A 15,819-nucleotide genomic window follows, 5' to 3' on the forward strand; every position below is an offset into this window, starting at 1 on the left:
GCTCTATGTAAACTCATTACCATACCAACAATGAACTTGCACAGTAGCATTTCACAATGATTTTTTATCCCAGAGGATTTCACACTGTCTCTGCTAAAATGTCTTATGACAAAACCTTTCCAAAAGTGACTTATGTCTACAAGTATGGCTTGCTTACTGTTACCGGATTAGTTGTTCTCTGCAGCTGTATATGAAATTGCTAACTCTTGGCCCAGTACCCAGCTAGGGGAGATTTCTTGTTAGTTCCAGACTTGAGCACTGTGATCTCTTCTTCTTTTACCACTTGGATGCTTGGTTTTTCTTGTATTCTGTTTTAATGCCTGAACAAGTCAGTACCTTTCTGCACTATTTCTTTCCATCTATGTAAATAAAATTAAAGTTGATATTGAGAAGATGGAGCCTGGTTGTGCGAGTGAAGGAAGCACCCCAACAGCCAAACTATTTGGAAAATAAATCTATAATGTTTCCTCAGCTCAGCACTCTAAAAAACCCACAACTTATCCTGAAAACTGGAAAAACAGGATATCAGACAACAATTTGAGATATTAGCAACAAGATGTTAGACATTCCTGACATTTTTTTTACATTTTTTGTAGGCAGAAATGCTACCCTCACTTCTAAAATGTAGATCTGTCTGTTAGCCATGTGAGAAACTTCCGTTAATATCCAAATGGTAAAATAATATGGTTGTTTCTGCTCAGGTAATTGGTATCCAAACTTTTCATGAAGAAAGTTGAAAAAAATGTCAGTTGTTTCTGAATTGGCTGTGAATTAATGGTTTGGAATGAACTGGGTTTTTTTGTGGCTAGATCTACTGTTGGGAATTAATGTTTTCCATTTATCAGTGTTTTTAAACAATTTTAATAGCTTATATTTCTCATGTGCTAAATGGTGCACATAGCATACTTTTGAAGCCCACTGAATGCCTGCTACCCACATGGAGGAAATGCACCTCCAATGATCAACTAATTAATATATGAGCTATGTAACAGTGAAAGGATACTTTTTATATTGTTGTACCCAAAGACAAAATGTCTAAATTCAGAACATGGGAAATGGTAACAAAGAAAAAATAAGCCTGGACCCCAATGAGACAGCACAGCATGGAAAGAGTAAGGAATAAGCAAAGCCTTTAAGTCTATATGTAACTTTAAGTACACAGATAGTCCCACTGACTTCAGTAGGACAAACTTCTTGCATAGTCAAAGACATGCTTATATAGTTTGCTGGCTCAGAGTTGCAATATATAGGATCACATCTATATTTATATAGCTACATATATTACGAAACCCAGGAATTAAAGAGAAACCAAAAGCCCAAACTTATCCCAGCCCTCTTATTTCACATGTTCTGTCTGCTGAGTTAATGAACTTTTTCAAGCCAATACTGCCTATTCTAGAAGATTGTGTTGATGCTGCTAGGTAAAAAAGCAGGCATCCTGCTCCTCACACCTTCAAAGCTATAATTTAAAGTTAACTTTGTATTTCTTTTCATCTTTTTTATTACTTATGCTTACAACAATCCTGCTTTGCCACAGATGGTTTCCTGTTATTTCTGCCAAATGCAAACTAGCTGTAAAACTTGAAAAGGTTTTGATGCTGTCACTCCATGAAAAATTGCATCTATAGGGGAAAATTAAATATGAGCCTTATCCTTTAATTGCTTTAATCTTATTTCATAAGTGAACTTTTTTACCTCCAGCCCCAACTCAAAGCTTCCGATAACATAACCTAAAGGGTAAAATATAGTTATGTATTTCAGTCAGGTATTATCAAAAAAAAAAAAAAAGAAGAGAATGATCTGTTCCCCTTCAGGTCAAGACCAACCAATCAGTCCCCAGCAGCTAACAAGAGCAGTGCTTTTGCCTCAGCTTTACAAAATATGTATTGTCATTTCTATTAGAAAATATTAAAGCTCTGTCTGCAGCCACATATTAAGGAAATCTACCATTCTAGCAGATAAATTAATAGAAAATGGTTTAGATATTCCCAAGGGGAAGAATTCTTCGCTCCTTATACAGGCAAAACTCCCAGAAACTACAAAAGATGTGCTTTAGAAATAGTTCAAAGAAAAATTAAACATTAAAAATTCCTTTTAATATAGTGGCATGAATACTCACGTAGTGTGTTGTGGGTGTGCATGTGAAAGAAAGAAGGGGAGAGAGAGAATACACAGTGGGATATAAAGTGTATTATCAGCAGGAGTCTGGAATGACTGTGTTATTCTTAAGTGCTGAAGCTACAAGTGAGTTATTTAAGTTCTTTCAAATGTAAGCCAGTAAAGCTTTCATGCCCTACCGCTTATTTAAAATGAGGAAAACAACACTCAGTTCAACCTGCTCACTCCTTCCGCAAAGACTCAGTTCATAGTCAGGAACTCATGCCTCTCTACATTAGCATATACCTCAGTTTCCCTTTGTTTTTTATTATCCAGCCTAGATGAAATAACCAGACCAAGAAGCCTCCCTTAAAATCAGGGCACTTATGGACCAAAGAGTGAAGTGCACACTAGAGTCTTAGGGTTCTTAGGAAAAAAACCTTGCCAGCCACCCCATTTCTTCTGCTGAAGTCCTTATGCAGGATCCCAACAATCATGCTGCCTGCCATGCCACACGTGCAAGGCAGGAGGTACAGTTGTGGGATCTAGCATCAGATCCCATCATGCCATATTGCCAGTGCAGAAGGAAGCCGATCCTGAGCTCCCCCTGCACTTGCAAAGAGCAATGCTTGGGCACTCCCAGCCTCTGCCTCTGGAACACATGGGAGACTTGAAAGACTCTGATGTACTCCAGAGACTGGGAGTGCTGGCCACACGTTCAATTAAAGGTGTGATAGGAACCAGCCACAAAGTTATTGCATATTGTTCATATAATAACTTTGTGATTTATTCCTCCCTTTATCACAGTATTCATGGAATGAACATATGGCCATGTCACTTCTTAAGATGTGATTAATGTCTTAAGTACAATGTCTCTCAGTGGCTTGAGTGACTGAGCCTGGTCTCTTTTCTGGTATTCATCATAACACTGTTGCCTTTCTTCTAAGGCACACAGTTTGAATAAAGCATTCCTTTTGTAAGCAGCTTTCTTTCTGATCTGCCAGTCCAATGCACAGAAAAATGGATTTTTGTATAAACAATAACTATGGGCAGATATAGCCTGATCCAACATCCAATGGCTTTGCTAGAAAATGAATCAAGCCCATAATCCTTTGGTTCAGTTTGGTCATTTGGTCACCAGCCTGATTGTTTGTACCAGGCACAGTCAATTAAAGGAGGGTAAACCACTATTGTATAACTTTTATGATTTCTATGATTTTCCCAAAAGCAACCACAAATTGTGACATAAAACACACAACTGCTGCATCATAGACATGTCCCAGTGCACTGTACTGTATTAGTGTTGATGTTTCCCTTTCTCTAGCCAATGCCATCTGTTATCTGTTTAGATCTGCTTGCAATAGTTAGTATTTTATAACAACTGAAAGCAAGTGAAAGAACAATGGAAAATTATTTATCTAAACTAGACAACATATACATGTAGATGTACATGCACACACCCCTCCAGTTGGCAATATCTTAGTGGATGCTTTTTCTGTCTTGAAAATATAAAGAGAAAACACTCTTCAAAGGAAAATTATGTTTGAATGATATTAACTATGCATTATGTGATAGCCAAATACTTTGGTCTGCCTTTCCCCATATCAACTTCTTCTCCAAGTGGGTCCTCCTGTCTTTTGCTAAAAATTTAAATTTTATATTATCATCAACTCCCAACCAAGAAAAGAAAGTGGCAAAACTTCTGATCCCGTAAAGATGACACATTCCCTGCTGCTTCTCAGTATTCTTTAGGTATACATTAAGGGTAGGATTTTCATAAGTACTCAGCATTGTCATAACTGCTTCTTTTGAAGTCAGTGATAAAATTTTTTGCTGATTTCAATGGGAACAGAATTAGGTCAACACCAAGCACCTTAAGAATCTTACCTTAAATTTTAATTTATGATGAATAAGGTTGTATGGTGTAGAACAGGTAAAACCTTCCACTGTCTCTGACTACAGGAAGCAAGAATCTAATATCTACTTTTAAAAGTTTCTGTTGATTTTTACCTTCATTCTCTTTACCTTAAATTCTATCAATCTCAATTTCTCTCCCTTCCTCCCTCCAAGATGCTTGGTCCTACTGTGTGATGCCTTTCATTTCATTCTCATCACTGACAGAAGCCAGGCTGCAAAGCCTTACTTGTCACCGGTAGGTGATTACCACACAGCTCATCCTGTTCCTTCTCCTAGGCAATAGGATGAATAAGTGATTGAGAGAGAAAATGGTATTCCTGGTATCAAACATTACAAAAAAGAACATAAGTATGATTTCCTAAACCATTAAAATGCCTCTTTTTAAAAATATCAAGCCTTTATTTTATTCTAACTTAGTTCTGCCTTGCTTAAATGATGAATTGATGTTGTTTCTTTGTTTTGAGTTATTGCTGGAGGAGTACCCAGCCACTTCCATAAGTTAAAACTCACTTAACACTGGATCCAGTATGTGACTGCATCAGGTAGGTTTGATCTAAATTCAAATCCATGATGTTGTCAGATGGAGGACAAATGCTGTTCAACAAAACTCTAGCTACATCAGAGCTCCAGAAAGGAACCAAAACTTCAAATCTTCCCAGAGTGTCCTATGGCTTGCTTAGACTTAGTCTCAAGAAATTGTTGAGACTTGTTCCAATAAATCAGATGCTATTAGCACAATCTTTGGAGGAAGAGGTTCTACTGGAGTAGAACATTATTATCATTATTGCTCAAAGACTCAGTTAGCAAGGAGATCTAAATATAAATATTTTAGGGCCTGAACCTGTTCCTTTTTTCAAACAAACATTTCATTTAAGGATTAGTCTGGAAAGGAGGGATGGTTTAGGTTTGAAAATTAAATAACTGGGAAAAGGAAAGGGGATATAAGAAGCTTGACTGAAGTCATTATAATGAAATGGGGCCTGGATCAATCAAAATTTCAGGAGTCCACAAAAATAATCAGTTCTTGGCCCTATAAACTCTTGTCTCCATTCCTTCCTGTATCCTAAGTAGGCTCTTGCTACTCCATACCCTACCCAACAAGCATTCCTTAGATAAAATTCAGTCCTCAGGTCTTTATTCCAGGAGCTTCCAGGCCAGCTCTCCTTCTAATCAACCCTTCTAATATCATGTGCAGAATATGCCAGGTGAGAGTCACATAACATGCTACAGTCATCTGCAGTCCATCTAGGCTGCAGCCCACCTACACTGTAGAGAACAAGAATTTGTTCCTTGTGCTCCTTGTGGCTGTTGTAAGGCAGAGGGTAGCTATCACAATCCTTTTTTTCTTTATCTCCTTTAGCCTATCAGAGCTGTTTCCAAAGGAGGTCAACTAATTCCAGCCTCTGACCATCTTTAGAAAATGTTGAAAATACCTTTCTATTGCAAAATTAAACTCTGACACTTTCCCTTTCCACCAAAACCCCTTCCGACCAAAAATGGAAATTGAATTAATAACATCTAAAACATAAAATAAAATACCTTAATCCCTATAGAGCTCTTAACCTGAAATAGGAGAAAATGCCATGAAGTTCATCGGAGACTTGTCTATTGATATTGATTTTACATGGCAGGTGCTTGGATACCATGGCAATGTGCGGGTGTATAAATCTGATGGATGGGTGGATGGAAGGAATGAATAATGGACCAAGATTTAACATTTTGAGATGTTTTCAAAAATATCACTTTTGATAGTTGAAAACCCGGTGATCACAAGCATTAGTTTGGGGAAATGTGACTCTCTCTTTCCACCTCTGGATTCTGAAAGTCAAATCCAGTAGAGAAAACTTTGAAGATGATTTCATTAAAAGGCAATGTCAGCTAATGCCTTAAAAAGGTCTTCATTCACCTTTTTCTTTTTGTGTTTTTAATAACCCACTTAGAAGTTTGACAAAAATATTCTCCCTGCATTAATTTAAATTTTTCTGTTTGGAATGAAACTGAAACCTAGCTACTTTTGTTTGACGGCTTCATATTATAAACATGTTATCATGTCAAAACACATCTGTGCAATACAGTTATCAGTTGAAATTAACACAATTCTGGAAAGGGCGTTTGATCACTAACTGCTGCCTTGCAGCTAATGAAGGTTGAACACAAGATATTGTGTGTGAAACCCTGGCTTCACTGAAGTCAGTGTTTGGAGGATAGGGGTATTTGTGATTTTCTTTGCTCTACTCTTTTTTTTTTTTAAATCTATGGTAACTAACCACTAGATCTTTACAGGGTTTGTTAGTCCAGCTAGCAACAGAGAAGGAATTCTACCACCCAGACCTTCCCTAAGGACTTCTAAGATTTAGGAAGGAAACGCTTTTCCTTTCTGTTGGCCTCATCTCTGAAACTGCTGGTTGAGGAGAAGCACATTTTCTTTTGGAGATTGCATAAAAAAGGGCACTGGAGCCCAGGAAGGACTAGGAAACTGGCTTCTGGAGACAGGAAAGGCAAGGTGGGGGAATAACTGGGACAATGTTAGGGGAAAATGAATTCTGCTTACATCAGTAAATGCGCAGGAGTTGTTGTGCTTCCAAATCTTACAAAGGATGGTTGAAACAGATCTGCATGTAGAAGCTCATGTTGCCATTTAGCCATTTTAACTGAGCAAAAGAACTACCTAGATATGACCTGAACCCCAATTCCATCCTAGAAGGGTTAAAGGAATAATTTTCATTGAGGATATTAGAGGGCAGATCCCTCCAGTGATGACAACACAAAAAAACCCATTCTCCTAACCAATTGTTTTATTTTGAAAGCATAACTTGTGAAAAATGACAAGATAGTCCTGGACTATTTGCCTACCAATACTATACTGACTCAGAAGCCATCATCTCATCACCTCTGCCAAGAGATACCAAACAGAAATGTAAAATTCTAACATTTATTTAAAATTGAAGCAGTTTACAGAGGGGATTTGTACAATCTCACCTTATGGTGCAACCTCAGATAAGTGCAGCCCTGTTTTTTAAATGACTTGCCTTCTGTTTAGGATTACAGGAAAGTAGGGCTGGAAGGAATCTCATGAGGTCATCTAGTCCAGTCCCCTGCTCCAGAAAGGATCATCCCTGACTAAATCAATTCAGCCAAATGTCTGTTTAACCTATCCTTGAAAAATGCTAAGGATGGGAATTCCACAACTTCTCTAGGGAGCCTATATAATGTATGTGAGCCAGGGAGAAGTCTGCAGAGCTGTGCTGACTGTTAATGTGAACTACAATTCCCAGAAATACCCAGGGGCTGGGGGGGGGACAAAAGACAAAGGAAGAGGAAGCTTGAAGATGGAGCAAAGGGAAAAGAGAGAGTAGTGTGTATGTGGAGCCTGGTCAGCCCTATGCAGAGGAGTGCACAGTGGAGCTGGAAATCTCACTGGCTCAGTCAGCCAGGACAATGGACTGAAGAGCTGGACTCAGACTTAGGGACACCTGTAGGCTGTTGTTGAGCAGTCTAGGGGCTAAAGGCTTGGCCAAAGGCGTGGGGGGAAATTAAGGTGCTGAGTATAGGTTATCACAGCGTTGATATTTCTTTATCATTTACCTGTTCCCTCCTTTTGTCCTGTTTGCTTTTGACCCTAACCCCTATATAAACATAGGAACTCCCCCTTGCTGCTTGTGCCGGTATCTGGGGCTGCAGGGTTGGCACACCTGTTCCAATGCTTGATCACCCTCATAGTCAGACCGTTCCTCCTAATCCATTGGCGACACATGTTTTCACGTTCCACCTCAGTCTCCTCTTTTCCAGATTAAAATAGCCCTAGCTCTTTCAGCCTTTCCTCATAGGTCTTGTCTTCCAAGCCCTGATCTAGGTCTTGTCTTCCAAGTCTTCCAAGCCCTGATCATTTTTCTGCTCTCTGCTGGACTATTTCCAAACTGTCCACATTTTACTTGTAGTGTGGGGCCAAAAACTGGACACAGTACTCAAGGTGAGGCCTCACCAGTGCTGCACATAACAGACAAGTCACTTCTCTTGATCTTCTTCTCGTGTCTCTATAGCACGTTTGACCATTTTTTACACATGCTTGTTTGTCGTATTTTGCAAGGTCTTTCATTGTACATGCACCTTCATGTACTTCTCTTGATTTATAGCAAGGATTTTGCTTTTCTCTGATCAAAAAAAAATCCCAATTTTCAGATTAAAAAAAGCAACCCAAAATCCACATTTTTCTGTGATTAAAATGAAACACCACTATATGGTGTTAACCCAATACCACTGTATGGTGTTTCATAAACAGGAACCCTGTTTATAAGTAAGGGTGTACCCAACTTGAGGAGGCAGCCAGCCAATTTTGCAGGGAGATCATGAGGCTGGCCACCATTTTTGTGGACTGACTGCAGCAGGGCCTCTCCATGCCTCTGATTGGCTAAGGGCTTCCAGTGGCTCTGCCCCTCACCGCTGATTGGTTGAGGGCTGTCCATAATATGGCCCTGCCCCTCACTGCTGATTGGTTGTGAGGGCTGTCCATCATGCAGCCTTGCCTTATACCACTTATTAGTGGATGGGGTGGGACCACATGACTGGCACCCCTCTCAGCCAATTAGCTGTGAGGGGCAGGGGCGGCCATCATCTTGGGCTTCCCTTCATGCCGGCAGTCCCCTTCCTCCTTCCCCCCCCCAGTGAGCTGCATGGCTGGGCTACAGCAGCCATGAGGACTGCTGGCTTCATCTGGGGAGCAAGCATTTTGTTTTTAGTAATGTGGCAGTACACTGGGTGTGCCTGCCACTTTAAGGGCCTGGAGCTGGCAGCCTCCAGGTGCATGATTAGGGCAGCCATTTTAGAGGCAAGGGCTGCCTATATAAGCAGGGCAGTTTGGCTGCAGGAGGCCAGGCAGCAACATCACCTGGCCGACCCAGAGGTAAGGGGGAGCTGCAAGGGGTTGGCAAGGAGGGTCCTGGGCATGACCTCAAACTGCACCCTGCCGGGAGTGGGTGGCCTGGTGGGGCTCTCAGTGGTGCGGGAGCCCCCAGGAAATGCCAGGCCAGTTATCACCCCGGTGAAAGGTGGGTCGGGGCGCCTTAACCCCTAGCTCCCACCACCACTGGGTGGGTTACCCTTGTGTTTGTTGGGGGGCCCAGAGGGCCAGTGTTGTGAGGGGCCCAGAGAGGGTGGACCCCGAGAGCGTGATGGAGTACAGGGCGTGGTGCTGCGGTTGCCCCAAAGAGAAAGGGAGTAGTGGCATGGTGAGGCCCAAGGATGCGAGTGAGGGGCTAGAGAGACCCAGCCCGAAGAGAGAGTACCCTCGACTGGCCCAAGCTGGGGCCAGGACTAGGAGAGTCAAAAGGGCCGGGGGCCCACTGCGAGGGACGCCCAAGAGCCGGGGGCCTGGGGTCCCGACTGGCCTGGAGGTGGGCCAGGGCAAGAGGCCAAAGGTTCCGGGGGAACCACACCCGAGAGGGGAAAGTAGCTTCGGGGGGTCGAGGTAGCCCGGATGTAGGCAGAGAGGCCGCCTGAGTGGAGAGGATCATAGAGAGGGGTCCTGTGTGGATGATTCTGGGGCCCAGTGTGGGGCCGGTGATTGTGGGAACACCAAGATGCTATCTGCAAGGCTTGGGCTGCGGTATTAGGGGAGGTTGGAGCCGCAGAGCGCCCCCTGGCATCGGGGCACGAATGGGCAGCCTCCCGCTTAATTGACATCAGATTGAATCAATTATCATCAAAGGCGTGGCGGGCGAGATAGGCGGGCGGTTGCCCAGGGACAGGTGGGCGGGCCATGGAGGTCGGCCCCCGAGTGGCCCCCTGTCATGGTGACAGGTGGGCGGGCCACAGACCGCGGCCCCGTGGAGGCCCCCTGTCACAAATAAGTTTTCTTTTTCCACAGATTTTGCAGACAGTGCTGGATTTCGCAATTTCCATGAAATCTGCAAAATTGCAATTTGAGTAGGTCCCTATTTATAAGTGATACTCCTGTTGACATACCCAATATGCTTTTTTGCAACAAAAGCACACTATTACCTTATATTCATTGTACGCTTCTAGTAACAAAGCTGTGATCCCTTAAAAGGACTATCTTTCTTTATAAACTGACATTAAAATGAAACATCATATTTTCAACCACTTTCCATGAAAACATATTATGGAAACACTTCTCTAAGTCTCACTTGCTAGGGAGAGCGCAGTAGGATTTTCTGAGTGCATGCTAATTTGATTTTCCTTGTATAGCCAGAATACTTTAGGGTGAATTACAACACTGCTTTGATCTTGGGTGGGGACGAGGAAGGGAGCAGCAGGAAGGGAGAAGAAACACTGAACCAAATTCTGATCTTAGTTAAACCAGTATCAATCAGCTCCACTGAAAATTTACTCTGATTTAAAGTGATGTAAGAGAGAAAAACATTTGGCCCATTGAGCACAGTTTAGAGCCATATAAACTGCTGCCAAAAACAATTTTCTTTCTTTACTTGGAAATTTTACGTGTGTACTAAGAAGTGTAAATGTACATGCCTTGCAGGAATAATTACAAACATTAACATTTTCATAATTATTTTCTTCATGGTGGCTTTCTGAAGTGTTACATTCCAAAATCTAAATTGTTTTTGACTTCATATTTCTCAGGTACTAATGACAGCCAAGAAAGATTAATGGAATATTCCTGATCTTAGTCACTTGGAACTGACTTCCTCTTGCTCAGTCAAGCTAATTTCCCTTCTAACTGTTGTGATCTTTCATAATTTTCCCCATGAAGTATGTCCAATATTTCCACTTCCAGACCTGCTGCTAAATATTGCAGTGTCCAACAGTACCACCTCTCTCTTTTTAGAGAGGAGGGAGACTGGTACCAGTTTGGGCTAATCCAGAAGCCTTATTCCAATGAGTAAAAATTGCAAGACTGAATGCTTTTATTGTGGTCTTTCTTTGGCATAAAACCAGATTCTTTGGGTACATCTACACATCACCGTACGTCACCATAGCAATGCGCTACATCACCGGATGACACGCTACAATGACATAGTGATCATGTGAGTCTACACGTGACTGGCAGCTGCCTCACCATAGTGGCACGCTCCCCCGTTTTAGCATGCCGCTCTGTCAAAGTAGTGGTTATAACTAACCATGAGCCAAAAGGAAGTGCTAAAACACAGCACAGTAACAACGTCACCATAGGGTGACATGTAGATGTGCCCTTTGGGTCACATCCTAAGCTGGTGGTAGATCAGCATAACTCCACTGACTTCAGTTGAAGGAACTGATCCTTTATCTTGCATGACAAAGAACTCAAACACAAAGTCTGACAATTAATTAATTTGTCATTTAACACAAGGTGTTCTCTAACATTTTTAGCATCCTCTGTGTGCATACCACAACCACAGCAGTGACACTTTAAACTAGCTAGCTTGGGTATTGGTAACTATGCAGCTACAGCACCCGGGAACTTTTCATGAGCTAATTTGACCATCATCTCACAAGGGTTTTGCAGCCTGCGCTGTGTTCCATACTGTCACAGGAAGACTATTCATTATCTACCCAAACTAGCTAGTTTAAAGCTAGACCCAACATGTCTACTTTAACGTGGCTAAACAGTATACTCATGGGTCTGGTATTGTTCCATGATTTGCTTTTCCACACACGACTCAGGCTCCACAATGCTCTTCAATAGTAGGGAAAAATGTCTGCTGGGAATGAAACTCAGCATTCAGTAACTCTCATCCCAGTGTCTTGTAGTAATGTTCTTTATCCAGAAAAGCATAGCAATATTGTAAGATGTAGAGGCTGCCTTTATGTACTGTGATATGCAAAGACAAACAACAATTCCCCAAAAGTATTCTTCTGCTCAGTGAAAAAACACTACGCCAAGCACTTCCAAAGTAGTTTGTGGACTGAGGGGACACAGTTACCTTCAATAATAAATATGTCAAAAATAAGTTTAGCATGAGGAAATTCCTGTGCTTTTGATCCAGTATATGACTAAGAGTTTCTAATATATGCAGAAATAAACAAAGAAAAGTCCTTTGGTTTAATGGCTTGGGGAAAAACACTCACTGAAGTGTAGAACTTGTTCATAATAAAAGTAAAACAACATGCTTTTGAGCAATGCTCTTTGATTGTTATCCTATGACAGCAGTATTCCTGCAGGAGAAAAGCATCTAGTCTTAAAAAAGAAAGAACAAATGCATTTTACAGTCTTACCTGGTGCAGATTTAATTAATACAACCAAGATCCAGCTGGGAAATCAGTCTCTGAATAAAGTGCTAGTAGTAACCAATTCAAATAAGGCAAGAGGTTTCACAGGTGCTGCAGGTTGGGGACAGCCAGGTGGTGAGTCCTGTGTTTGTGAAAAAAATTTCATCAGTATCCAGCTCCGCTGAAGTGAGCTGACATACAGGATAAACCTTCCACTGTCAGTCCACGCTCACTTTGCTGTTTCAGAAAACTTCCCAAGAACTCTTCATTTGCTGTCTTCTTTATAGCGTGGGAGTTTCAAAACTACAGTGAGTGTAAATGGGTCTAGCTTTCTGTAGAAACTGACTCACACCACCTAGAGGTGTACTACAGCATCAGAAAAGCCTGCACAGACCCGACAGCTGTTCTTTTTCCAGTTTCCCCATGACCTTCATTTTTATACATCTTGGGTGTATCTACACATGCACTGCCACTGCGCAGTTGGTACTGCCCAGTCATTTAGTACTTGCTTTAGCTAAAGAATAACTTTAGCTAAAGCAAGTACTAAATGACTGGGCAGTACCCACTGGTACTGCACAGTCCCAGTGGCACATGCATCTTTTCAGACCCTACTGCACAGTAGGAATGAGCTACTGCGCACTAGCTTGTTGCGACTGTGCAGTAGCAGCAGTGTCACAGTTATTGCCCACTGACGCTACGTCACCGTAGCTCGTCACTACAGGGACATAGTGTCTCGTGTACATGTGCCCCTTACATACTTCTTCCAGCTTTGCTCCTCTTGTTTACCTGCACACAAATCATTTCAAGATAAAAAGACTCTTTTTTATATAACAGGCACGGAGAGGCAAAACATAACAGTTGTAACAGAAGAACCCTGATTTTACAAAGGTGTCAGGGATGGAGCGAGTTGGAAATGTTGTGATTGAACACATTTCTGTCAGCAAGTGATGATTCATCAACATCAAAATATTGGACAGGAACATCTCAATTTGGCGGGGGGACATCGGTGGAGACCAAAGGGGAGGAATCTATCTGCAGCTCTCCTTTGCTCCTTGGCAATGGAGCTAGGGGTCACTGGGCTGCACCGTAGGCGGGTCTTTCCAGTATTGGGGATTTGCCTGGCGTGCTCTAGCTCACAAGAATGAGTTGTGGGAAGCTCAGGAAATCTCTGTGAATCACAAGCAGCCAATGGAGTGAACTGTTTTCAAGGGGATACCAAACTTTTGCAAAACCAGATGTCCCTAACATTGAGAAATATTAAATAACCTGCAAATATTTAGTACAGCATTAAAATTCAGCCTATTAAAATTACAAATATATTTTTGTGTATCTAATTTCAAATGCCATTAATTCAAATATAATGAAGAGGAGTTATAGTAACACAAATATTTCTGTGTACATCCACATCTAAAGTTTTGCTGAGTTTGGTGATTCTATGAAGAATATTTTTCAGATTGGGTAGAGGAGGCTGCCAGCTCCCATGGCATTTTGTAAATTCAAGCTTCATAAGATTTGGATTCTTCTTTGTGTGAATTCCTTACTGTCAAAAAACTTCACAACTGACCTTGCCACCACAAAATTCATAAGCAAAGGTGATAGGCAAAATGTGCATACATTGCGGGTGTCAAGCACCTGTGCCCATTGCCCATCACTTTACTTACCTCTTTAACTCCATATCTGTAAGCCAGTTTGAAACTGTATTTAAAGACTATTTTATGTTATTAAGGATGTTTTTGATTTAAGTCTTTCCAACTTCCCCAAAACAGTGATCCCATCAGAGGTATGCATATGTAGCAGAACCTGACCCCAGGGGTTGCTGTGATACCCCCTGGTGGGCCATCACTAAAGTCCTATGCTTGACACCTCTCTGGGCTTTCAGACCCTCTGGGTCCTACACTCAGCACTTCTCTGGGCTCTTGGACCTGATGGGTCCCTTTTAAAGGGTCAGGTGCACTAAGCGTCTTGCCACAGCATATACTTTCATGTTCAGAAGAGAAAACCTCATAGCTGGCAACAGACACCAAATGCCTGAGATTGCTTCAGTTTTACCACTTCCATCTGGGTTGACCATGGTCTTCCTGACTAAAGTCCTAAGACTATTGGCAGTATGTTTGACTGCTCACTGTTATCCTTTTCAATTGCTTCCCTTAGCCAAGTGGTTCCCAGTTCTATTTCCTGGTAGGCCATGGAGGTTGAAGTGGGTGCAAAAGAAGGGGCTGCAGAACAACCAGGAAAAGATGAGTTTGCACTTCTTCAGAGCAACAAAGAAGTCAATTCCTGAGAAGGAGTAGAGCAGGGTTGTCCAAACTTTTTGAATATGGGGCCGGATCATGAACTTTTTATCACCTAGTGGGCCGGCGAGCCATATTCAAAGACCTCACAGGAAGCAGTATCACATCAGGAAGTGATGTCATGTGACCTTTGACACCAATGAAGTTGCAGGAAGTGACAACGAAATGGGTCTGGAAATATGGTTTAAAATCAAAAATTAAAACAATATAAAAGCAACAATGAAATAATACCAAACATTTGACTAAAATAAATACTTTTGCTTCTACTCACTTCTCAATGAATGAAAAGAGCATAATGCAGGCTTGCCCTGGGACTGCTGGGCATACAGCACCAGGTAGAGGAAGCCATGGAGGAGCAGCCGGCTGTTGGCCTCCAGCAGCAGCAGCGAGGGGGAGGAGGAGGAGAAGTAGCGCCTCAGGACACTGCCCGGCTCCATTGGAGACAAGGAGCCTGGTCTTCACACACGGCTATGCGCACGCAGCCCACCTCCCTCCTCGCCCCCAGCTCCCATGAAGGAGGAGGGGGAGGAGGAAGAAGGCATGAGTGTGACCTCATGCTTCCTCCTCACGAGCGCACGCATGCGTGTGGCATCCCCGCGCGGGCTCCTCAGCATCCCACCCAGGGACGCGGCCCCACTGACAGTCAGGCAGCCATGTTTCATGCTCGTGCACTCATCCCCACACCAGACCCCGCCACCCCGCTGAGCACCACCCCTTCCCCACCAATGCAGTGCAGACCGCCCTGGCACGGGGCTTAAAGGAGCCGTGTGATGGGTGCGAAGGGGCACCTCAGCCCAGGCCCTGGGATCTGCCTAGTGCAAGCTCACCCGCCCCAGCCTCCATGGCTGCAGTCAGGGGAGCTGAGAGAGGGGCCCTGCTCCCCCCGGGGAGAGGGTCAGCACTCACCAGGCAGCCAACTGCCTTGTAGTCCGTGTTTGCCGGTCACCTGCTGAGGGGCTGGGGGAGGGACAAGGGATGGGAATGAAAGTAAACAGTGTTTACTTTCGTTTCCCATTGCAGCACCTCAGGCCTCAGAAAACGGCTTGGCGGGCTGCATGGCAGCCCACGGACCATATGTTGGACAATCCAGGGGTAGAGAATGTAGAGCCATGAAGGACAAATGGGTAGTTATGGGGACACTGGGTGAAAGGTAACAACTTTCTTTTGCCAAGGGATAATTGATCCAATATAAGCATTGGAGGGATTTAGAGTTATCGTGTAATCTAAATGGTGTCATATTTTCTCTATGCTTTTTTTCCAAGTTTCTATTGAGAAAAACAGAAATTCACCAGAATATGGAGGCCCTGAAAATCTATCTGAACTAGACATATATAGGATAGTTTTGTGATAC

The 15,819-nt window shown here is 42.8% G+C and overlaps 1 protein-coding gene across 2 annotated transcripts in view; it reads right to left on the reverse strand.

Annotated features, from left to right (window-relative positions):
• EDAR (ectodysplasin A receptor) overlaps positions 1–12,526 on the reverse strand; it is a 116,370-nt gene extending 103,844 nt beyond the window's left edge. For both annotated transcript variants that reach the window (XM_019485001.2, XM_006261513.4), the window contains exon 1: positions 12,184–12,526. The gene's annotated coding sequence lies outside the window, so the exon portion shown is untranslated. The remainder of the gene's footprint in view (positions 1–12,183) is intronic.
• Between the last annotated feature and the right edge of the window lie 3,293 nt (positions 12,527–15,819).

The sequence above is a fragment of the Alligator mississippiensis genome, chromosome 1 (assembly GCF_030867095.1).
Source record: "Alligator mississippiensis isolate rAllMis1 chromosome 1, rAllMis1, whole genome shotgun sequence".
Classification (NCBI taxonomy): domain Eukaryota; kingdom Metazoa; phylum Chordata; order Crocodylia; family Alligatoridae; genus Alligator; species Alligator mississippiensis.